The 25,740-nt window shown below is 38.9% G+C and overlaps 1 protein-coding gene and 1 long non-coding RNA gene across 2 annotated transcripts in view; one reads left to right on the top strand and one right to left on the bottom strand.

Moving 5' to 3' along the window:
- The window catches only part of LOC311094136, a 683,555-nt gene that overhangs the window by 357,303 nt on the left and 300,512 nt on the right, over positions 1-25,740 (bottom strand). The gene's annotated exons all lie outside the window — the stretch shown is intronic.
- tshz1 (teashirt zinc finger homeobox 1) overlaps positions 24,220-25,740 on the top strand; it is a 34,889-nt gene continuing 33,368 nt past the window's right edge. Inside the window, exon 1 of the mRNA XM_084131987.1 lies at positions 24,220-24,551. The gene's annotated coding sequence lies outside the window, so the exon portion shown is untranslated. The remainder of the gene's footprint in view (positions 24,552-25,740) is intronic.

The raw sequence follows: 25,740 nt of genomic DNA, 5'->3' as shown, positions 1-25,740 counted from the left end.
CAACTTTCTTTATCTAGCGATTTTGTCAACTAACAAATCCACTTGACTCCTAAATGTTTCGCTTTAGGAGTCAGTAACTCCCTTGTCATTTTTTAAAGAGTAAAAAAGAGAGATTTGACTAAGGTTCAACACAGAAGCAGAAATGTCAGAGCTAGATATACCCACCAACTGTTAGAAGTGGGATCAAAGAGATGGAGAAAAAGTATATGAAATACGTAGGGAGGACTGGGAGCGTGTTGGGGAGGGGGAATCCTCATCCTCTTGTCCCCGTGGCCTGTCTCTGGCCTGTGGATGACCTCTCATTACACCCTCTCATGCGTCCACTTACTATCTCTCTCCACACGTTGCCATGGAGAACAGGATCTAACTCATACCACACTTACTCCTCTCTCTCTCTCTCTCTCTCTCTCTCTTATTCACTGTCTTTTTTGCACTATAAAGGCGGACCATAAAAGCAACCGCGCCCTGGACTCCCCGTTTCCTATTGGTAAAAAAAAAAATCGACCTGATCTCACACTATCGTGCGGTGCACTGCCTTTGATCGCCCCGCTGTTTCTCTCTCGTTTAGGCTCCATGTGGACAAATGATTAGATACAGATGCTCAGCTGAACTACATGGGGGAGCATGAACGGTAAATGTGTTTGTTTAAGGCCGTGTTTAGCATATTGTGTGCGGGGAGAAGGGATGATAGAAGAGGGAGGATCTGAAGCATTGTTACAGAAAGCTGGGCAGGGACTGAGGAAGCCAATGGATATGGTTATTTGTCATTTAGCAGATGCTAGTTGTCCAAATTGATTTACAGTATGTACAGGAACACTCCCCCGATAGCCAAAAGACTGTAGGGCCCTTTGAAATCTGTTTCTTTTTTCTTTCTGGATTTTGTTTTAATGGTTAAATGAAATGTAATATAAAAAAACCCCAAAACATGTCTAATCATTTGAAATCATGAAACATAAAGAATTTCACAATTTGTGAAAAGTTCAACTAAATCATTGGCTGTGTCCGAAAGCTTAAAAATGCTGCCTTCGGAGGATGCATTCCAAGGTTGGAAGGCATCAAGGCATGTCCGAATCTAATGCTTCACTTCCTGTCTCCTGAAATACCCTCATCTGATCGATCTTTGAAGGCAGTGTAGATGTATTCTTCACTACAGTGTAACTGTCACTACATGTGACAGTTGAGCTATAAAATAAAGATGACATCTGAAAGTTGTGGTTGGTCAGTTTGTTTGTTTTTGACCAACGTTTTCCACTTCTAATGTCATTTCTAGCAATGAATTACTATTGTAGTAATTAAATATTTGCTTAGTTTACACCAAAGCTCGCTCTATTTTGCTGTAGATCATTAAACCATTATGCAGCTTCAGAAATCTGTCCGAAATCTGTTTCGTGAGGTACCTTTGTGCGCAAACGCTGCCTACAAAGTCATTGCCTGACAAGGCAGTGAGGCAATAAGTAAGCTGCCTAAATTTTTCAGACACAGCCGTTGTTTGAGTCTTTTAATGAGATTACAAGTTTTGAGAGCATGTTTTAAGACCTAAACTTATTTGATACAATGTCTTAATGTCATCATAAGCAGCTTTAAATGCTGTGGTCAGACATTATAATATATAAAGGTCGTAGCAATCAGTTCACACATATGATATTTGCAAATCAAATAAATTGTTGGCATAGAGGGAAAACAAAATAGCCTCTGTGCAATTCAACATCAATCAATCAATCTATCAGCTTTTATTGGCCAAGGAAGTCAAGTCACCATCATTTATATAGCACTTTTAACAATATAGATTGTTTCAAAGCAGCTTTACAGTGATAATAGGAAATTATACTAACAGAGATTGTTTGGCTTTATAGCAGCTCTAGAATAAAGTTATTGTCCAGCTAAAGTTAGTTTTGATTGATTCACTTCCGTTGCAAAGATCATTAGTTATTAACTTAGGGGCCGCTAACACGACACCGTTCTAACAGAAAATACTCAGCGCGCTCTGGCCCGCTCATCCGCACAAAACAGTGCCTGGTGGCTCGAGAACGCAAACCCTGAAATAGATTCCAAGGTGCAAGCCTTGAAATGTTTTGAAAAAACGGTTATCTCTGTGCAAACCTCAAAAACGCAAACCTGCCAAAACGCCTACGGCGTGCACATGCCCATCACGTGTTTAGTCTATAGCTATGCCCATTTGAATATATATGTACGGAGGTGTGTAGTCCTTCTTTACAAACCAACCCTCAACAAACTATTTGTCTGGCCTTAAAAATTTATAATAAAGAATTATTTATCGCTTCCGCGTAGCTACGTGAATCGAAATTATCCCGACAACGTTTTATCTGTACAGAGGTAAAGGGAAGGGAAGGAGGCCTTCACAGGGGAGAGACAAGTTGACACTTCAGGACTGCGTTGTTATTGTGTCCTTCATCAAATCTGGATACGGCCTGGATCCGACGGACTGCGGTAAACCTCGGGATAAACAGAGAGACTAATATTAGCGTAGACGCCATCCTTCTTATGATGTAACAAGTACATTAGGATTTATGGGAATTGTTCCCGGTTTCGGCTGACCTAATCTATGCAGCTTAACACTGAATTATAAAAATCTATAATGTGTTATGTGTATGCTAGGTCAAAGAGATGTGTTTTTAGTCTAGATTTGAACTGACAGAGTGTGTCTGCTTCCCGGACAATGTTAGGAAGACTGCTCCAAAGTTTTGGTGCTAAATAGGAAAAGGATCTACTGCCAGCAGTCAATTTTGATATTCTAGGTATTATCAACTGGCCGGAATTTTGATGAAAGTATACTTAACATACAAGGAATTTTTCACTGGTAAAAGGCATCCCACGCGTATAAGTACACATTTGGGATCAGGTATAATTTTTTAGAGGTAAGTGTTGATTAGGTTTAGCCTGTGATTGTTTGATAATGTGTGCTCCAGGACCAGTGTTGGGAGTAACCTATAGTTAGAAATTGCCATTCTACTAACTCTGTTTTTTTAGTAGTGTGACATTAGTTTGGCTGTTTCCAGTGAAGCTTTTCTAGTAACAAGCTAATTGTTCCAACTAGAATTGGTGTTGTGTGACAAAATGCACATTTCTGTTTTTTGTTTTTTTTGTTTTTTTGTTTTTTTGTTTTGTTTTTGTCACATTGTCTTGCAGGTGTATATTACTACTTTTAATTGAAGAATGTTGGAAACCAAACAACAGTGGAGCCCATTGACAATCTTTTGTATGGATAAAAAAAATGAAGAATATTTGGAATGACATGGGGTGAGTAAATAACAACAGGATTTTCATTTTTGGATGGATTATCCCTTTAAGATTATCTTTTTTTGTGTGTATGACATCATAACTGCTCTGATAACAGAAAAGTAATGGTTACACTACGGTTCAGAAGTTTGGGGTCGGTAAGATTTTTTTGTTTTTGATAGATATTTCTTATGCTCACCAAGGCTGTGTCACGTTTCTGTTTGTGTTTGGACTTCCTCTGTGTTCATTGTTCAGTTTCTAGCCACTCCTCCTTCATTAGTTCATTCGGTTCAGCTGTATCTTGTTAGTTACTATGGTTACTGTCATTGAGTTCATTTGCCCCAGCTGTGTCTCGTTTCCCTGATCTGTTCTCTGTGTATTTAAGCCCTCTGTGGCCCCGTTTACACGTACATGGTTATTTTGAAAAACAGAGACATTTTCCTTCGGTTGTGCCCCTCGTTTACACGCAAATGGAGAATTCGCCTCTGAAAACGATTCTTTCTAAAAACTCCAGCCAGAGTGGAGATTTTGGAAAACTCTGTTTGCACATTTGCATGTAAACTGAGAAAAACAGAGTTTTAGGCAGTCGGCCTCACAGTATGCGACAGAACTTGCACTGCGTCAAAGGTGCGACCAATATTTTCGTGATTCTGATTGGCTAACATGGGCTTGAGCTTCTCGTTACACTGCCACCTACAGGTTTGGCATGCTCTTGACGACATATACAGGGGTTTGTGTAAACGAACACTTTTCTGAAACCGGAGAGGGTGAAATGTCCGTTTATGAAAATAACCGGCCACGTGTAAACGTAGCCTGTTTCTCCCTGTTCCTGTTCTTATATATATATGGTTATCAGTGATTTGTGGTTGTTGGTTTTTCTGGTATCCTATTGAATTAAAGTATCCTATTGTATCTCTTTCGTTGTGCGCTATATCTTAACCACCTCACCCGTAACAGAATACAAGACCCATAACAGTTTATTTTTTGCGGTGTTTTCTTTTGTTTGTTTTCCACCATCACCATGGACATTCCCGCCGTTGTTCTGCTATGTCTGGAGCAGAAGGACCGCTCCCTGGAGTCTCATACCAGGGATTTCTTGGAGTTGGCATGCCTTACACACTATCCCGACTGCTCGCTGTGTGTGTTTTACATCTCCAGCCTCAGTGAGCAGTCCTGGAGCGGTCCTCAGGGAGATTTCACTGCATGTGTGGAGTGGGTGCTGGTAAACACCAACTCTGCATTCACCATCGGCCTCGCAGAGCCTACCAACACCCCTCCACCAAATCCAGAGCCACGTCACAAGATGGCCGCCATTCCTGAGTCTCATGCCTGCCAAGTCTGAGTCTCTTCACGTCATGCCTGCCGAGCCTGCAGCACTCATCATGGTCGCCACGGCTGTTTTGTGTGTGTGAGCAGCGCACACATCGGCTCCGGCCCGTGGGCCCTCGACCAAGAGGGCCACTGCCCTTCCAGAGTCTCGTCCCGTCGAGGCTGCTGCCCTTCCAGAGTCTTGTTCCGTCGAGGCCGCCGCCACGCCAGAGCCTTTGGCCAAGATGGCCGCCGCCACACCCAAACCAGAGTCTTCAACCAAGATGGCCACCGCTTCCTGAACCAGCACTGCCCTGGTGGGTCCCCAAACTGCCAGCACCTCCCTTGCTCCCTGTATCACCAGTACCGCCCTGGAGGCATCCTGTCCTGCCTATGCCTCTCCTAGTTATCCTCCAGGGCTATCTTAGGGTTGCCCCCCCTAAAAATATAATTAAAAACCATGCTGTGTATTGTAAATAATATGATATATATTTCAAATAATTGTGTAAGTAGTAAAACGATACAAATGCAAACGGGGCAAAAAAAAAGTGTTTAAAGTTTAGAAAGATTGAGTCTCCCCTCTCCTGCCTCACAGTGCTTTGGTCCACTACCTACTTTCCCGAGTTGCAAAGTGTGCTGCTTTCCTGTGGAATTAGGCTACTTTTACACTGTTGCCACGGGTTGTTTTGTCTGCGGGTTGAAGCGACACCAATAACACAATATTTATTAACCCCCTGGAATACGATTTTGGATTTTACCCTCAAAATGTGATTGGGCTAGTTTTGAGTAGCAATTGGGTTTTGTTGTGTGAACCTGGTAACCCTTACCTCATTTATACACACAAGTGCAGTGGGAAAGAACAAAGTTCTTCAGTAGTTGTGGAACTCCAGTAAATAGGCTGTCAAAGCTATTTTATTCACTTTAAACATTGGATGAAGTGATTCTTTTCTCTTTAATACAGATGATAGATTAATCATTAATAAATTAGTCATAACAAAAAAAAAATAAATCAACCAGATTAACCGATGTATTTTTTCATGAGTCTGCTATGTTGGTGACTATAACTTTAGCTAGCTTGTTTGGTAGCTTGTTGGATAATAAGGCTAATATTAGTAGATCTACCGTTGTGTTGGGTTTTGCTCAGTATGATGTTAAGTGGCAGATCAGTGGGCTTGCTGCAGTTGAATATCTATGTAAGAGACGTCCTCTGTCCCAGACGAAACCTAAAATACTATGTGGTGGACGCAAGATAATTTAATAATTATAATATGGCCGTGTGGTAACCATCGCTTTGTGTTGTTTGCCACTGTACACATATCCATACAAGTACAATTTTGGCTGTTTATTTGTGTCCCCTTCAAAAATTGCTCTTGAGAAATTTTATGTTTATAAAATTAACTGTTAGATGAAATTTATGAAATTTTGTAACTTTTTTTTAGTTAAAAAAAAGCTCTATGACTAAAGAAAGATCTGATAAAAGGTTGTACTACAAAGAGTGCAAGTAAAAAGCTAAAATATATGGTCAGTAGTTCACTCTAAGCAGAAATTAATTACGTAACCTATTGCAGAGTGCTTCAAAAGTTCACTGTGCATGAAAAAATTACTATGTGCTACCTTCACCTTTATGGGATCGTAAAAATTATACTGTTGTACTTAAATTTTTTAATAAAGTGACAGAACATTTATTAAGACTGGCATATGTTGATAATCTAAGGAGCAGACATCGAGTCTTAAAACACAGTCCGAGTCTGGTCTAGTGTCGCTTCTCAAAGGTCAATAATATTTTTATAATACACCTTTAATGGTTTCTCTCCTCATAGGGGACTTCCTCAAGATGCAGAGTATAGGGCACAGAAATGAAAAGCACAATCGTTAAATGATCTTCCAAATGAGGAAAGTGTAAAATATGGCCCAGATATAATATGGGAGGGCTCAAAGTAATGTTTGCAGACAATGTGTGATATACAACGTGGTGTGTGTATGTGTGAAATTATGATGTCCAGCAAAGGAATGGAAGGTCTGTATTGTGATCAGATGAGGTTTGGTGTAGATCAGAGCTCGACCCGTCTCCTGTGGGATTTGAGCGTCCTGGTGTCATCTGAGGAACGAGTACACACAACACTTGTTGTTGGGTGACTCAATAAGATGCAAGATTGGGAAATCCTGTGTATGCCATATGAGATCACAGCATCAGAGACTGTCTACATGTTGTTTAATCTATGTACAGTGTCAGTGTACAAACTGGTTGAAAATGTGCTTTTTGGCAAAGCGCAATCTAGGTTTTCAAAAACAATAGCACAATTTCAGGTTGGTTAGCAAAGCAATTTTACTGTGTGGAGGAAAAATATTACCTCATAAAACCGGGATGCTTCTGGTTAAAAGCTTCAGAAATTGTCAAATATTCAATGAAAACTCAGTAAATGTGGAGACAGTGTGATCACACTCCTCTAAAATATTTAATAAGATGGCTCAGCTGTGGTTGGATTGTTATTTGTGCATGAGCAGAGACGTGTTTAGCGCCGAGCAGTTTAGATGCAGCGCAGCCCCTACAGCCGAATGAAGCCCTGCGCCCACAGACATGCCTGACTCTCCCATCAGGCCTTGCTGCCTGCGTCTGACAACACTCCAGCCTGTTAAGGTCAAGACCAACAGAGTGTCAGCGAGGATGATGATGATGTATTTTTTGACTCCCTCGTTTTTTTCCTCCTGTCTACTCGACTTTATACTTTCTCCTTGTGCCAGTGTCAGCGGTCCATCTGCCCGCTGCCGACTCAAACCCCGGCACGGGCGCGGTGATCCGTCTGAACCCTGTTCCCAGCGTTCCCCCCCCCACACACACACACTCCTCCTCCGCAGGCCTGCCATCATCCCCCCCCTTCAAAACCGCGATTGTGTGAACATGAGAACACACAAATACACACATATGCCACCAAACTCGTGTCAGGTAAACCACAACAATTACAATCTCACAGTCATAATGAAATGGTGACAAAATTATACCCTCCGATCCCCCCGAGAGTCACAAGATTTTAATATCTGACATTTCTGCACATTGACACATGTGCGGCAGCATCTGCTGCCATGGCTGTGAAATCCACTCTTCTGCGGTGTCTGTCTTTGAGTGGGAGTGTGTGTGTGCGCGCTCTTGTTTCTGTAAATATATATACATGTGCATTTCTGTGTGTATTTCAAGATTTGTGCATGTGTCCAATATGTGGATGTACAACCTAGTGAGCTGCTTAGATACCACATTTTGGACAAATTCTATGTATTTTTCAAAAAGAAGACAATCCCAGAATGCATTTCGTTAAAAAAAGTCAAAGTTTCTCAGTGTTTCTTTAGCATAATTTATATACTATTATAGTATTATTAATATTTGAAATAGCTTTTGTTTTTATATTTTCAGTTTTCATTTTCATTTTAGTAATTTTATTATATACTTTTGTCATTTCTATTAGTTTTTTATATGTTTCTAAATCTTTGTTTCAATTACAGATAACTTTTAATAGTTTTAGTTAACACTTAACACTCGTTTTTTATTTACAAATACAGTTATATATATAATAAAAAAGGGTTATTTTACCCAATATTTGTGTGTGCTATGTATGTTTTTGCTTAAGTATGTTACTGTTAGCTTAGCAACATTCTAATTGACATTTAGGGTACGTTTACACAACAACAATGCACTAAAAATGGAAATGTTTTTCCTTTGCGCTTTTCCCGTACAGACGGCAATGTTTAGTTACCCTCATCTTCGTCTTGTGCCTTCAAAGACCACAACAGTGTTACAACATGGGGCTGTGAAAATGGACTAAAAACGCTTTATTATGCATCCCGGTCCAGTAGTTGGCATTGGCGATAAAGAAACACTACACGCCTAATTCGCTTTTTTGTACTTCACACAGAGACGATAACAGTTTTCAAAAACTTGCACTTTGAATCCCGTTTTTAAAAGTTTGCATTTTCAGGCCCCCAAAACAGGGTTGTCGTGTTGGCTAAATAAACGGCCAAAAGTTTTCAGTTTTTAGTTAAAAACAGTGTTGTGTAAATGACCTCTAAAGTGACAATTGCATTTAAAATATACACTATATCACTTCAGGCATTCCCTTGGGATCGAACCCATGACCTTGGTGTTGCTAGCGCTATGCTCTAATGTTTGTGCTAACAAAATGCTAATAATACTACTAATAATAAACTTCTCAAGCTTCTCAAAGCGCTGTACTCAATATAAAAATACAGTTAATAAAAGTAAAAAATAAATAAACAACAAACAAATGCAAGTTTAAAAAAATATGTCTTAAGTGTAGAACTTAAGTGTGTTTGAGGAACAACCAGCAAGTTCGATTGTGAGGAGTTTAATCTGTGATTTGGAGTATAAAGATGTAACAGTTCTGTTAAATACTGTGGTGCTAGGCCAATGCAATGCTTTATACGTGAGCATCATAATTTTGAAATCAACTCGGAACCTGACTGGGAGCCAATGCAAGTATTCCAAAACCGTCCTGGATCCAGTTAAGATCCTGGCAGCCAAATTTTGTAAGTTCCAAATTGGTTTCTTGAACATGACAATGAGTTCACCAAACTCAAATGACCTCCACGGTCACCAGATCTCAATCCAATAGAGCACATTTGGGATGTGATGGAACGGGAGATTCGCATCATGTACAGTCAAACCAAAATTTATTCAGACACCTTGCTATTCTCATTTACATAAATTAACTATAGTGTCCTGCACCCACTATCAAAAATGATGTCTGAATAATTTTTAGTTTGACTGTATGTGAAGCTGACAAATCTGCAGCAACTGCGTGATGCTATCCAGTCAATATGGACCAAAATCTCTGAGAAATGCTTCCAGCACCTTGTTGAATCTATGCCACGAAGAAACCCAGTACTGGCAGGGTGTACCTAATAAAGTGGCCTGTGAGCATATACATTCCCAGTTGTGAAAAACTAAAAAACAAAATGATACTTTATATTTAAATTTCGGGAAAAACTCGAGAAACCAGCAACTCTAATGCTAATGGAGAACTCCATTGAAAATAGTTATGGGGAGTGCTATTCATGTGGCACTGCTTATGTATTGTGTTCCTAATTAGTTTCTGTCTTAGAAGGCAGCTGCCCATGTAGGCACCATGCAGCACGACATCTCACTTGCTCTAGGAACATGTGCACCTTATGTGTTTGTCTATTTGTGGCTATGTGTGTGTGAGCGCTACATATAACATATCAGTGTGTCTACACATAATTAGACCTCACCAACCGAACCAGCAGTCAGACTGCCAGTCGCTGGGATTGAATGAGGGAGACACTGGGCTGAACAGTAGAGTTCCATAAACACCTCTGGGTTTGAGTTTAAGTGTTTGAGACTGCTGCCTTAGGGTGACATGAGCGTGTGTGATTCTGAGTGGGAGCCCGGAGCTAAAGGCTGAGGGCGGCATGAAAGATACGCTGGCGTCTCCCTTCTGCCACAGGCTGCACACTTTCCCAGTTCTCCCCACAGAGCAGCCTCACTCTTCCCCTGCAAAGCTGTCAGTGCCACTTCAGCGATGCCGCTTGTCTTTGTTCCAGTCAGACGAGGATGATACAGATGAGAAGATAGATAAGATAGACTGCAGGCTGGAGAGGAAGTGTCGGCCGCTGTTTGGGAGTCTGTGGTTTGAAACGCCTTGCGCGTGGTTTCTGGTGGCGCGGAGGAAGTGCTAAATTGAATCTGTGCTCTGTGTAGTGTGAACTACTCGACATATCTTAACGTCTTAACTCAAAGCCCCCTTGCCAACTCGACACATTGAAGACGTTCTCACCTGTTGCATTATATAACTATTTCAGGCCGATGTAAGAGAAAGGGCCCTATATATATATACACGATCAGAAGTGGTGTAGTAGAGCGATAGTTAGATGCAATAATAACAACTATAGCAAACCTTATAATAGGCTAAAGAGAAGGCTGCATAAATAGGATGCGATTATATCTTGGTCGCATGCAAAGAAAAACAAGCAAAATCATGCAGGAAAAAACTACTGGACACATAAATGATAAGCAGTATTTTAACATTTCATATATATGTACAGTATTTTAATCTAAACTGAAATGTATATATTTTTATGTGTGTATTTGTATAAAATACAATTTAAATATAAAGTATCATTTTGTTTTTTTTAGTTATACACATACAGTATATACTCACAGGCCACTTTATTAGGTACACCTTGCTAGTACTGGGTTTGACCCTCTTTTGCCTTCATAACTGCCTTAATTATTCGTGGCATACAGTAGATTCAACAAGGTGCTAGAATCATTCCTCCGAGATTTTGGTCCATATTGACATGATAGCATCACGCAGTTGCTGCAGATTTGTCAGCTGCACATTCATGATGCGAATCTCCCGTTCCATCACATCCCAAAGGTGCTCTATTAGATTGAGATCTGGTGACTGTGGAGGCTGGTTGAGTACAGTGAACTCATTGTCATGTTCAAGAAACCAGTTTGAGATGATTTGAGCTCTGTGACATGGTGTGTTATCCTGCTGGAAATAGCCATCAGAAGATGGGCACACAGTGGTCATAAAGGGATGGACATGGTCAGCTATAATACTCAGGGAAACGTTGGCGTTTAAACAATGCTCAGTTGGTACTAAGGGGCTCAAAGTGTGTCAAGAAAACATCCCCCCTGAACCATTGATACAAGGCAGGATGGATACAAGCTTTCATGTTGTTTACGCCAAAATCTTACCCGACCATCTGAATGTTGCAGCAGAAATCGAGACTCATCAGATCAGGCAATGTTTTTCGAATCTTCTTTTGTCCAATTTTGGTGACCCCATGCCCTCAGTTTCCTGTTCTTAGCTGAAAGGAGTGGCTTCTAGTGTGGTCTTCTTCTGCTGCTGTCCATCTGCTTCAAGGTTCGACATGTTGTGCATTCAGAGATGCTCTTATGCAGACCTCGGTAACAAGTGGTTATTTGAGTTACAGTTGCCTTTCTATCAGCTCAATCCAGTCTGGTCATTCTCCTCTGACCTCTGGCATCAACAAGGAATTTTCACCCACAGAACTGCCACTCACTGGATATTTTCTCTTTTTCTGACCACTCTCTGTAAACCTGGTTGTGTCAAAAATATGGTTGTGCGTGAAAATCTGAGTAGATCAGCACTTTCTGAAATACTCAGACCAGCCCGCCTGGCACCAACAACCATGCCATGTTCAAAGCCACTTAAATCACCTTTTTCCCCATTCTGATGAGCCGTTTGAACTTCAGCAGCTCGTATTGATGTCTTCATGCCTTAATGCATTGAGCTGCTGCCATGTGATTAGATATTGAAAAGGTGTCCCTAATAAAGTTGCCGGTGTAATTCTTTTTTAAATGATACATAACACTCTCTCTCTCTCTCTCTCTCTCTCTCTCTCTCTCTCTCTCTCTATATATATATATATTCATTCAATATTTTTTTTATTAATATACACAACAATTTTCAGTTATTTGTGTAAATATACCCCTAGACACATACACAAAGTAGTTAAAAGTTTTTATTTTCCCCTCGTCATGTCGTACCTCTTCAAGTGAACAGGGTGAGCCAGGACCACCACTGTTGCCCCCTCAAAAAGGCACAATAACGTCTTTTTATTTAGTCTTACCTGAGCTTCTTAGGTTAAACAAGGTATTTCCATGAGTCGTTTTAAATGGTAAACATACTCTAAACACATACAGGAACATGATAGTTCCTGTATTTTAGTGAACAGAAAATCTTTTGTCTTGTGAGGAGACATTAATTTATCTTTGCAGTGGGCCTTGACTGCGGTAATTGTTGTGTGAGGGCAGGCGGTGTGCCGAGTCAATCGCTCTCTCTCTCTCTCTCTCTCTCTCTCTCTCTCTCTCTCTCTCTCTCTCTTTCAGGCACGTAGATTCACTCTTTCCGACACGCGTGTGCATGCAAGAATGAGTCAAAATGACTTATCCAGCGGGGGATGTATTAACACTTCATATCCATAAAATCAAACCTGCAGCATGTCATGTCGAGCACATCAGTCAGAATGGAGCACCAACACAAAATAAATATTCCAATTTCAGTTTTCTCTTTATATAGTACATAAGGCAATTTGTGATTTTCAGTATAGCCAAGTACAGCCTACGCTTACAAAAATTCACCATGGTAACCATAGTTTCCACTAAAATATCCTAGTTACCATTACTACAGTTATTGTTTTTGCATCAAAACGGTGGTAAGTCAATATTAGCCACTACTGATATCACAGAAAGAAAGACTACTATTTAAATGGGATCGCAAAATTAATTTAATATGAATTTACAGTAGTAGCGACCGTAGAAAATGGTATTTTGGCATAAATATTACATGTCATGACAAACCATTATACTTAAGAAATGTGCCTTATTTCAGAGGAAAACGGGATGTTGGATGATGCTAGATTGTAAAAAGTCTCACTATATAACACCAAAATATTTCATAAAAAGGATGATATTTTTACGAAAGATTACAAATGTTTCTTTAGAATAACACGCATTAATGAATCGTTCAAGAACACCCTTGTGTATTATGAAAAGCAAATAAGGGGAATTTATATTTTGACTTCAACTTGCTGCTTTTTTGTAATTGTAAGGTATAAGTGACTGACCGTCACGATTTAATGAACAAATAATTTTGAAAATATTTAGCAATTTAAAAAAAATCATGTATTATTATATTAAGAAAGGACTTTCTGCCTAAACTCTATCCATATTTCACTGCTGTCAAGCAACCAATAACATCTTCCTAAAAATTACTCATAATCAAAACCCTCACGCGGTCATGATTCTTCATAATCAACCGAAATACTCTGACATCCCTTTTTTGCTTTCCCCAAATTTCTCTCTGAATCTCCCCATGAGCTCGCAGCAAACATCTCGGGAGTGTTTTCCACTGCTTGTGCTATTGAGGCTAAACAATTTCACTGCACTAATTGGCCAATGTCAGGCGTGACACTAGGATAAACAAACGCTGCTCAGGAAAACTGAGACAAATGTTGGCTAATTAAACTGATGGGGGAGAGAAAAAAGCTGACAAAAAAATTAGAAAAGAGGAAGAGAGAGAAAAAAACCCCACCATGTGAGGCAGGCTTCCCATTTCGAAACGTCTCTGCTCCTCTAATTAGTCTTTATTTGGCAAACGGGAGAATGAAAAAAAATATATGCCGAGGTAAATAAATAAAAGCGTTTGAGCGGCAAAAGTCAAAAACGATTTTTGCTGCGTTTTGCGCCGAGACCTTTGAAAGAGGACAAAACGGGGTTGTTTTAGCGAAGGCCTCAGATCTGCCGTGTGATCGCCTCCCTTCTTCTCTTCATTATCTCGTTCGCCATTTAATCACTTATGTCAATTTGTTACTCTCTGTCTCGTTTGCGGAATAAACAGTCACGGCATGACGACGGACCTTGGCTTTGTTTGCGTTGGACTTTGAGATGCGCTGGCACACACAAATGCGTTTCTGTTACCTTCCCTCTGTTTCTAAATCATTTCTCTGTCTCTCCTTCCATAATCTTTCATGCTGTCTCTCTCCCTGTCTCAATTCCTGGTTTTACCACCCCCGCTCCACCACCTCCTACTCCGGAGCGCGTGTCACTGGATGTTTATAGGCTGTTGTTTTCGACGCTGATGACCATTGTCACACAGTGTTTCTATTACCCATCTGCCCTGATGGATGGCCCTCTCTGCGCTCATGCTGATAGGAGTGTCCTTGATCAGCGGAGGAAGAGAGAGAGAGAGAGAGAGAGAGAGAGGGGAGGAGGAGGAGGAGGAGGAGGAGGGCTGGCTGAGGTGTGGTTGGCACTACCTGTCCATCCACGGTCTCGGCAGACTGCAAACTTCAGCCGTGACACGTGTAGATCAGCCCACTTACAGACGCGTGGTGACACGCCGGTTGTAAATTGGGCCGCTGCCAGCTGAGGTGGGTGTGGACGCCGAGTCCCTTTCACTGCTTAATTGGCAACCAGCAGTCTGATGAGGACGGCACCGTCTTTGCCGTACAGTTGTGTTGAAGGAATCCGCGGGACGATGGAGATGTAACGGGCCAAAGCTTTAATTAAAGACATAAGTTGGGTGTCTCTGTTTTTATTTGAAGCGCATATGTAAATAGCAAGACTGGCGATCCAAGTTTGGAAAATACAGATTTTCATTTGAAACGTTGATTCTTAAAATCCCAAGTATTAGCTTACACTGTATGTTGTGTGATTTCAACCAGACAGTGAAATCTGGTTCAGGGAGAAATGACTCTTATGAACCGGCACAATACAGTGTGACCAGTGTAGTCTGATTCAGGAACAAATGAGTCTTATGAGTTATTTTAATGAATCATCCAAAAATAACTTCTTAAATATATAAAATTGTATGGCATAGCTAAGGCCATTATGTTAACTCTTTAAATTAATATTTTTGTAATGCACTAAATTAAAGTCCCCCTGAAAATCAAGCTTTTAATGTTGTTTATATGTCAATGTGGTGTTTTTAATATGGTTTAAGACAAACCATGTGCAAATTCATAAGTCAACACCATTGCTGAGTTTTTTCTCCTTAAAACTGCAGTGAACCAAAGACAGTCTCAAAAATGTGGTTTGAAATCGCTGGTGTTTCTGACGTCACAAACTACCTTGTAACCAATAAGGTCAACATGTGATCGTCAACAAGTGGATCTCTGAGCTGGTGTGAGTGAATGGAGGTGGGGCTAATTTGCATATTCATAGAACCTTGTATACTACATGAAGCAAGGGTGTAGAGTTACATTCAAGCTATATCAAGGCAGGACTGTTTTTTCCAAGGAAAAAACTTTTAAATATGTGTTTTGGTGATCAAAGGTGAGTTTTAAGGGAAACAAATATTGACTACAGGGGGACTTTAATTATCTATGAATCTTTCAAAAAGACTTAAATATATATAATTTTAATATTTTATAAAATGCATTAAAATATTATATTTTATAATACATAATTGTATTAAATTGTAAATGTTATATATACATACATACATAGGGGTGTAACGGTTCGGTTTGTATCACGGTTTAAGGGTAATGATTTCGGTACAGTTTAGTATGTGTTATAATCAGGAAAAAAATGACTTCTGTCAAATAAAAATAAAGAAAATAAGAACAAACTAGCGACACGCAGCAACACAAATAAATACAATAGATAGAGCAAAGATACAAATAAAATAAACAGTGCTTTTCAGGTAGGTCTAACTAGTTTTCAGGTACGGAAATTGAATAAACTAATCAAACGTAAAATAACATTGCATATTTCACTGTATAAATTAAAGATGAATCATTATTAAAGTTACGAAAGCTATTCAGTCAAGAGCAGTGACCCAGCAAGCAATATCCATCATTTGTAGACATACAAAGACAGACATGTAACATAGTACACTCTGTTAACTATAGACCCGATAAAGTCCGGCTATGAGTAACCCACTTCTAGCCAAAATAACCTTGAATTTGGCTACATGTCATTTTTGCCAAAATAACTTGCGAGATGTATGATATTCCATCATGTAAGCAAAGTCAACAGTGATTACAAGGTGTTTGGTTTAATTTCTTTGACATGTTTTCTAATTGATGACTAATCTATTCTTGGGCTACGGTTAGACATCTATAAAAGTTTCATTGACAGCCCAAATTTCGCCTTATTTTAGCCTAGATGTGAGGGCTGTGTTTGGACGGCTACTGTTAAACGCAAAATTGCTGAGTGATTTCCCTGTCTTTTGTTGTTTGATTAACATTACTCACCAAGACAGGCATGTTTACATAATTTTGACATAATTGTGTGAATTTGTTGAATTTGCCGCTGTCTGTGTGCGCAGTTCGGAAGAGCACACAAATCTTTTCACAGCGCGCGCAAGTTATCATTCTTGTCTTCTTGCTCTTGAATGTTTGAATTGACAAGGCTTAAAAACACGTGCAAGTGAGTTTAGCCACAGTTAGTCACCAGCCCTCGCGTGCTATCAACACCCGGATGATGACGGCGTAAATGACTGGTCATGTTCGAGCATACGGCACTCACATTGAACAAACTTTACGAATAGTGACAGTTTTGTCCATGTTTTTTGATCATCGCTGTTGTAATGTATTGGGAAGCCATTTTTTTTTTTTTTTTTATGGAAACATGTATTACATGTACATTCTTAACCATTCTTTCTTTTTTCAGAATTTTGCGTCCCAAATTAAAAAGAGTAAAATAAACGTATGTCAAGGTGCCTACCTTCAGAACCATTCTTCTGCAGCTGTTGAACTCAAGAACACGTCGTGTTTGAACAGCCCCTAAGTATGTATTTGAAGCATGACATGAAAAGGGTTTAAAAACGTATGGTTAGGATGAGGTCACTTTAAAAAATGGATTGTGTGCCATATGTGGAGTCGTTTCGAGTGTGTTTGGCTGTTTCATCTCTGATAAGAGTCATATTAATGATATTCTGTGTGGGAACAATGATAGCAGCGATTTGCCTCAGCATTGTCATTTACTGATTGATTATCCAGTGATTTATGTTTTAATATAAAGGGGGGGGCCGCACCAGAGCACATAATACAATATCCACAGTTAAAATAACTTAACGAGCTGGAGGGAGAGAAAAAACAATGAAATTTCAAATGGATAGAACAGCTTATCAGTTATGACCCCTCTACATATACACTCTACGCGTGTGCGTATGTGTACATTAATAAGAGACAGAGAGAAAGCGGGAGATTGAGAGCGAGCGAGTGTGTTTCCTCTGTAGACAGTAGGCTGATGATGAATTTTTAAACAGATCACACTGATAATTGTATTTCATATCTGTCAGTGAGGAGGAGACTGGCCACTGAGATGCTATTTATGTCAGCGCACCTCGCTCGGTACAGCCCTCAATAAAACTCAAATCACGAGGGAGATTGTTAAGTCTTCCTCAAGAATTATTAAATCGAAGGAAAATTTATGGATGACACTTTATAACAATTAATCAAGAGATGTTGATTAATAAAGTTATCCTCCTCCTCCGTTACAGCCGATGTCGGGCAGCTGAGCCGTGGTTGTCGTCACAGATATGGTTTTGTCATTCTCTCTGATTAATGCAGCCCAGAGAGACGCCTCCTTCTTTGCCCACCACACCCTCGACTCAAAGCAGCCCGACACACTCCAAACATTTTCTACCTGTTAACCTTGAGAAAATATTTGAATGAATGGGGCAACAGAGAGCGAAGGAGATCATGTGGGACTGACTGAAAAAAAAAAAAAAAAAAATATCAAAATGTAGATTTTGGAGAATGTCACCCAGCCAACCTTGTCACTGTGATTAGGCTACTGTGATTAATTAGTTTAATAAGATTGAGCATTTAGGTCAGAAGTTTGTGTATATGTGCCTTTTTTTCTTTTTAACTACTTCACAACCTAAAATCCCAACTAATATACAGTACATTTAAATAAATCAATCAATCAAAATAAATGATAGATATAGATCGATTTTTTAATGTACATATACTACATGAATTGGTAACACTATACAATAAGGTTAATTAGTTAACATGAACTAAGAATGAACAAGAGCATTTATTAATCTTAGTTAATATTCATTTCAACATTTACTAATACATTATTAAAATCTAAGGTTGTATTTGTTAACATTAGTTAATTCACTGTGAACTAACATGAACAAACAATGAACAGCTGTATTTTCTATTAACTAACATTAACAAAGATTAATAAACACTGTAACAAATGTATTGCTCATTGTTAGTTCATGCTAGTTAATACATTAACTAATGAACCTTATTGTAAAGTGTTATGAATGAATGAATACATCAAAATATAAAATATAACAAAATGTATAAACAAAGCAGATTAATTTTCAAAGCCTTCATTGCGCATATTTACAGAGGGTACCAATAATTGCATTTACAGTAATAGTCCACTGTACCTCTGTAAATGTGTATTTGAATTAAAGCAGGAATGAATGGAAAAAATTCAGTTGATGAGACCTCGAAGAAAGAGAAAAAAATGGAAAACTGGCCAGTATTTGAGGAACAAAAACCAAAAAAAAAACCTCTCATTGAGAACGAAGTGGTACGACGCGTGAATGTTTGCAGGGGTGGAGCAGGGCCGTATACGTCTGATTTGCTGATATAGCCTTGAGTCTGGCGTCATCAGTCGCTCCCGCGGCAGAGGCCAGCCAGAGCTAGCCGAGGCTTTTGGAAAGACAGGGGCGGCGTTCAGGATCCTGCCAGGGTGTGGAGCGACTAACGTAGGGCCGGAAAACCTGGCCTGGTTCAACACCCGGATCAAAGGCAGTGAGACTCTATAGGGGCGTTTGTTTGAATCAACTTATTTCTGGCAAAAGAGTGAAGGGACGTTCAGCGTGGAAGACGGGTGGACTGAAATGGTGCGTACGGAGCCTCCTCAGTGTTACATAAACCAAAACCCCTATATAAACACCTCCTGACTACTGAACTGTGTTTTGATAGGCAGCCATATCTGCTAAAATAAACAGAAATGGCAGGTTTGGGCTGTGAGATGTGACCTGCGTTGGCTAGGCAAGATAAGTATTTCTGGTTATATTTATCATATCATTTTACTAATTTCCCTCATGTCTTTTCAGTGAAAAAGAAAGGGAAAAAACCCACTCATTTATTTGAACGGTCTCAAATGCACCATGTTTGGCATCGTGCAGGATATTTTAGCTGGTCAGTGGAGAAAAGAGGAAAACATTTATTGTTGTTCTTATTAATGCTTTTACATCTTTTATAATAACAAACACATTTCCACTAAGCGTCAGAAGTAGAGCAATCCGAGCAGCTTTAGGGGGCTGTTTTTCTCTTTGTTGCATCAGTATAGAGGAGAGATCTCTCTCTAACTGAAACCCTCAGGCTATGAGTTTGACTGAAGCAGAAAAAAACCCATCCTATTATGTTTCTCTTAAAAACCATACATTATCAAAGGCATCTCATGCATATCTTTGATCTAAAATGGTTACATCTTAATAATTATGGTTCAGAAGTATGAAAGAATCAAATGTTTCGAAATTGTTCACCATCTTCGCCTTTTGCTGCGTTAAAAAATAAGACCTGGGGAGCAAACAAACCAACGGATAAATAAAAACGGACAGAACTGCGCTGCTATATATTTAATGACGAGATCTAGAAAGAGGGGAAGTATCCTTTTTAAAAAGGAATATAAATCACTCGTGTCTCATCTCAATCTTTACACTGTTTCTTTCACTTTTTAAAATCATCCAGTCAATAAAACGCTGAGAGAGACGTTTCCAGTGATCCTGCATGCTTAAATATAACTCCAGGAGTTTTATCTGCACCGCGTTTTCTGGCCACTCTCTTCCCGAGCTTCTGCGGAAAATGATGTTTTTACAGAACATTTCCCTTTGCAACCAATCAAAGAGGTGCAGTCAGTGGTAATGAAACAGGAAAACATTTCAGCACTCCTCTCTCCTCTTTAATGGCTGAAAAATGCTAATTGGAAGAAGACCGCATGCGTCAAAGAAAACAAAAGAGGTGGTATGGCAGGCAGCGGGACTCATGTTGGAGGATGGTATTTTGAAATGTGAAATGTGTCACTTAAATCCTGCTGAAACGCACAGGGTTTGGCGGGAAGGATCGAGGAATGGAAGCCCCTCCTGAACGCGGAGGTGCAGCGGAGCAGGAAGAGACGTTTATGAGGTAATAACCAGATACAGTCACACAGAGAATTCAAATCTGGTTGAAGAAACCTGAAAGATCCGGATAGGCAACTACAGACTGATTCCTGAAACGTCTCGGTCGCTGATCGTCATAAGCATGACTTGTTGCATACATGCAAATATCTAAATAAAACATGGGATTGTTTTAATTGAAGACGTCTGTTGTGCAACTAATCATACAGAAAATCTGTTTTGACAGCATCTGGACTTACTTTTAGCTGCATTTCAATCACGTTGTTTACAATGAATCAAACAATAACAACAAAACCATGTCTCGAAATCACATCTCATGTGTTGCACTAATACAGTCTTATTTGTTAGAAATCAACAATCACGCTATAAAACAACCTTTGCTCTATTATTTGAAGGGAATACAAAGACTAAAATAGAGGGATTCCACCTCATGTCAGATTCTCAAGTCAAAGAAGTTTTGTGATCAGCATTTAGCTGAAAGTAGAAAAGTAATGAGTTATGTAAAGCTGTGTGATGGGCCTCCTTCCTCCAGAGAAAGGTGACATTTTAATTACCCTGCCTTATCTGATGGGTTTCAAGATATTCTTCCCCAGTAAAAGCCTTCTCTTTATTGTTTTTTGTATTATAAATTCTTAGCTTTCGCCTGTCAATGACTGTACAAAATTCATTTGACCCAGTCGTTGATTGAAGCTGAAAGTTTTTATACGGCATAAAATAGTTTTTATCAAAAATCTCGTCAGTGTGAGAAGTGTCTCCTGCTTTTATGACAAAAGAAAAAAAAAGTCCCTATGAAGGAATAATTGTGATAAAATAGATTTTTGACTTGAGTAATAAAAAACTAGCTCACTCGCTTTTTGTTACTATTACTTTCTTTTTTACACATGCAATCATCCTATTAATAATTTAAAAAGACTTTTCAAATGATAACAAAAGACACCATAACTTTGTCCATCGTCCTTTATTTGCACGATTATAGAAATAAAAGAAAAAACAGCAAATTAGTGAATCGGCAAATTGTATTTTATTTCAAACATTAGAATAAGTATTAGCTTAAGAAACACAGTAATTACTTAAACAGTGAAAAACACAAATATATGTACTGGCTTAATGCATTAAAATGTAAAAAAAATAATAGCAGTGCTACAAAAGCTCAAGAATCAGTGGCAACAACAGCTGTTCCAGCGATACAGAACTGTAATTGTAATACTGTATATATTTCAACTTAAAAGTGATCGTAGAGATGTAGCAATATTAGTTTTAATAAACATAATTGCAGTGTTGGCATGTAAATGGCTTTGATCACGATCACGGACGTAAGGTTACACCACTGAGCCGTTCTGGAGTATTATTACCACTATTTGGGTTGCCGTGTTTAAGTGCACTACTAATTTTAGCAGTACTGACGTTAATACCCAAGCGATCATCGCCTTTAATAGCTGGGTGGCTTCATGTGCAATTGTGAACAGCTTTACAAAAAAAAATTTAATTATTAAAAAATAATAGACAGGAACATATTTAAATATGCGAGTGTTGCTGACCTCTGACCTGTGGACTGCAAGACTGTCCTTTTTGAAGAACGGCAGCAACACCTGCAAGACAAGAACAACATTTTGGAAGCATAATCAATACATCTGAGTCACATGCGAGGTTAGGGTACTTTCTCGCAAGATTCACAAAACAAAGCTATTTCTGTAACCCCATGGGGGAGATATGCTGCTGAAAAATAATGCTGCATCGTGTAATTGGTATTGATCTTGCCTGCTGATTTTGTGAAATACATGATTATTAAAAAAAGATCACTTGACACACATATTTGCATAATGTGTTAAAGTTTTAGGAGAATTGTATGATTGCTTGTAAATGCTGTCTTATGTTTCTCCACAGACTATTTACATTACCGTTGAAAGCCACAGTCCAGAATTAGTAAGTATGTGCATTTCCAACACGCGTGACAAATGTATGATCAGGTCCTTTTTTAAATAAGAAAATGTACCTTTTTTGTCATTGTGACAGTCTATAGAGTTCCTCTGCTCAAAAATACATCAGTGACAGCTAGCTATGTTTTTGTTTAAAAACCTTCAGATCTCGCCATACAGATCTTTGGACACATATGACGGCATCCCGCCTCTTGTAGCGTGCGGGCAATTTGGATCATAATTTGTTGATGTGATGTGACATGCTACATAAAAAAAAAAAAAAAAAACGACTTCAAAGACTATCACCTCGAATCTCCCTCGGTTTTTCAGTTCCAGTCTTGTACCATCCGTCTGCGATCCCTTAAGCAGACAGCGTAATATTGAGACGTGAAGAATTTCTTCAACGTATAATGTGCATTATAGCATGTCCTGGCATTTTAATGCAAATAGGGCCAGCTACAGTAAATAGCAGATCAGACTGAAATGCGTATAAATCTGAGGTTATTTTTCATAACATAAGAGAGATGAACCAAATCCATTTGCTCCAGTTTCTATAAAGTATAAACACATAAAAGCAGTGATAGAGAATCAGTTTAAAACACTATAACACCATAAAAGGCATAACATCTATAATTAGTCTGATGCTGCTCTCTTAAAATACATTAAGTTAATAAATGTGTATATATTTCTTAACACTGCATGTAGTGGGTGAAAACATACATATTTTATTTTTTTACACAGCTCATGTGTTACTCACTTATGCTTTAATGCTCATGTTTTCCAATCATTTCCAGTCATTAATTTAATAAGAGAACCACAGAACTTGTGTAGGAAAGGCAAAAACCTATTGTAGGAGCTTTAACCAGCACTATAAGGCTGAAAATGACAGAGTTCAGACTCCACACGAACAAAGTGCGTTGGCATTGCATCTTGAGCTTACGCTTATGCTTGCGTGGCGTTCCTTCAGGCATGGCCTTTTACAAAAGAATAAAATGTCCTACACTGAATAAGATGATAGGTACACACAAACATTTATACATTATATGTAGATAACTATTCCCAAAACACACACACAAGCATATGCCGACCTGTCAGCACTAATGTTCACTACCAAAATCTTCTGGCACATGTTAATAAAATACAAAGTGCATAAATAAATAGTTTTACTTATTTTTCACTGGATGGAAAAAGATGCAATAACAATTTAATTTCTCTAACACATCAATTGAAAATACTGTAACTGTTTGTATATCTAATTATCTAAAATGATTTCAGTTCATCAGCATAGAATGAGCACAGCTGGGTAATTCACTATGCCAAGACACAGTCTAGTTTGGGTTTGGAGGAAGCCAGCATGATCAGCATGGATATTTTTGTCTACTGCATTATTTTTTTATTTACACTTTACATTACAGTGAAATTACTGATATCAATGAACAACAAATATCTAATATGTAGCCTACTTATTTTGTAAATTTATTTGCGCATTTATTTACTTATAAATACACATTATTATTGCTGTTGCTTGTAATCACTTATATTAATATATGTTTAGCACAGTCAGGCACTGTTATATAAAGCATTACATCTCTTTTAAGTGCACACTAACAACACCTTGAAGGGAATTTCATCACAATGCTGAAAACCAAACATTAATTCTGGAGGATAATGCCGCAAGAACTGCTCCAAACAAACAAGAAAGAAAGAAAGAAAGAAAGAAAGAAAGAAAGATCACTGATTTGTAAGTCTGTTAGGATAGAGCGAATAATGCACAATGATACCACGACAAAATAGCACAAAGCATTCATTTCTAGGGAATGAAAGTGAATTTCAGTCATACAGTTACAGTAAGAAACTGTTCAAGAAAAGTGGAAGAACAGCTAAAATGAGCTAGATGTATTTTTTTTTTTTTACATGTGATTTTCACGGCAGCAAGAATAAGATAAATCAATAATAATAAGAATAGTAATTATTATTATTATTATAAAAATACAGTTTTATAAAAGTTCAAATTAAGTCAACTGTTAGAAAATACACAGAAATCTCTTTATAACAAACGTTTATTTGAAAATGACAAGCTAATTATCATTGTACCTTTGTCTTGCACTGAGACAGAGAGATGTCTGTTGTTAACACGCTATAATCTCGGAAAACCGTCGTATTTTTGCCCAGCGATGCTTCTGCCTTACAGCGGGAGGAATCTTGGCTTCTTTGAGCCCGATGAGTTTCTGATGGGAGATTGGTGACGTAAGAGCCATCAACAGCGACAGGCTGATCGAGGCAGTCGCGAGGATGGATAGATGGACAGATGTTGGGGCGGAACTTGGACATATTTTCACATTATTAGCCCCTACCGACAGGCGTACAGCATAAATGAACAGTTATATTGCAACTGGCAATAGCTCAAGGATGCGCAGCACCGTCAAAGGTAAGAACATGATTTAAACGTCGCGTACAGAGATATAACGCTTCGGTGGTGGTGATGTATAATATCCTAGCCTGGCTTATTCATACATTTACTCTATACTAACAAATGTGTACACTCACCGGTATGCGGTGTGCAAGGCGAACCTCTCGCGTCGGTCCACAGGCTGAATTATCCGCTAAAATCGCAGCAGAATCCCCGCGCGGTGGTCGAAGAACATTCAAAATCCGTTAGAAACATCAGGCGACCGGAGCGAGCTAAGGCCACCTCAAAAAATTCACTCGGATTTCTCGCGTTCCCCTTCCGAGCGATTTAAAAACACACCCACCCACTCGCCAACTTACAGAAAGAGTGGACATTGCGTCAACGCTGGTTTAAAGACAAAAACAAAGTTGCGATTTAAGTGTGATTTTGGGGGGTGCCAGGTACACCGTGTCAACAAAGTACTGAAGAGCAGATATGCTGTGGACTTTTTTACGGTTATTATTAGCCTAATAGGATCCGAAATGTCTAACACCGTGGCCTCGTTATTTAATTTGTGGATGTTTTGCAATTGATGAATAAGTAATGTGTAAGCGTTGTAGAGAGGCTTGTTACGGTCATACTCAACTTGTTCCAGGAGTCCCTCCCCTTCCCGTGCAAAGTGTTCACTTCCTAGTAAGGTGTAACGAATCAATCTGTAACTTCCAACTGTCTTTTTTTTTTTTTTTTTTTGCGGGGATGGAAAAAGGTCGCAAATAATTTCCTTTTAGCGCTTGAACGTCTGGAATAGTTCGGCAAACGTCATCGAGACAGATGAAGAAAACTGGCAAAAAGAATAAAAGACAGTGAAAGGATCAAAGAAATGTTGTTACGTGCATGAAAAACTGCTAAAATATCAGACCAAATAAATGAAATGTTTACAGCGGACACCCCTGCTTTATGCGTTAATGTTTGCGCGTGACGTGAAACTTATTTTTACGATAACGCCGAGAACAGTGCATAACTGGGGAAACTGTAGTAGCCTACAATCATAGTTCATTTTTGAATAGCACTATATTTTTATTTTTTTATAAAACCGTATACTGTGTGTATTAGTTTGAATGGACAACATACAAATAAGTGATGTCTTCTCCAAAAAGGCAGTTCGTTGTCTTTCAAACGATCCTGTTTTGTGGGGAGGGAAAAAACAGAACAATTAAAAAGATTGACA

The sequence above is a fragment of the Abramis brama genome (assembly GCF_963993115.1).
Source record: "Abramis brama genome assembly, chromosome: 12".
Taxonomy (NCBI): Eukaryota; Metazoa; Chordata; class Actinopteri; order Cypriniformes; family Leuciscidae; genus Abramis; species Abramis brama.
This window is presented reverse-complemented; position numbering and strand designations above follow the sequence as displayed.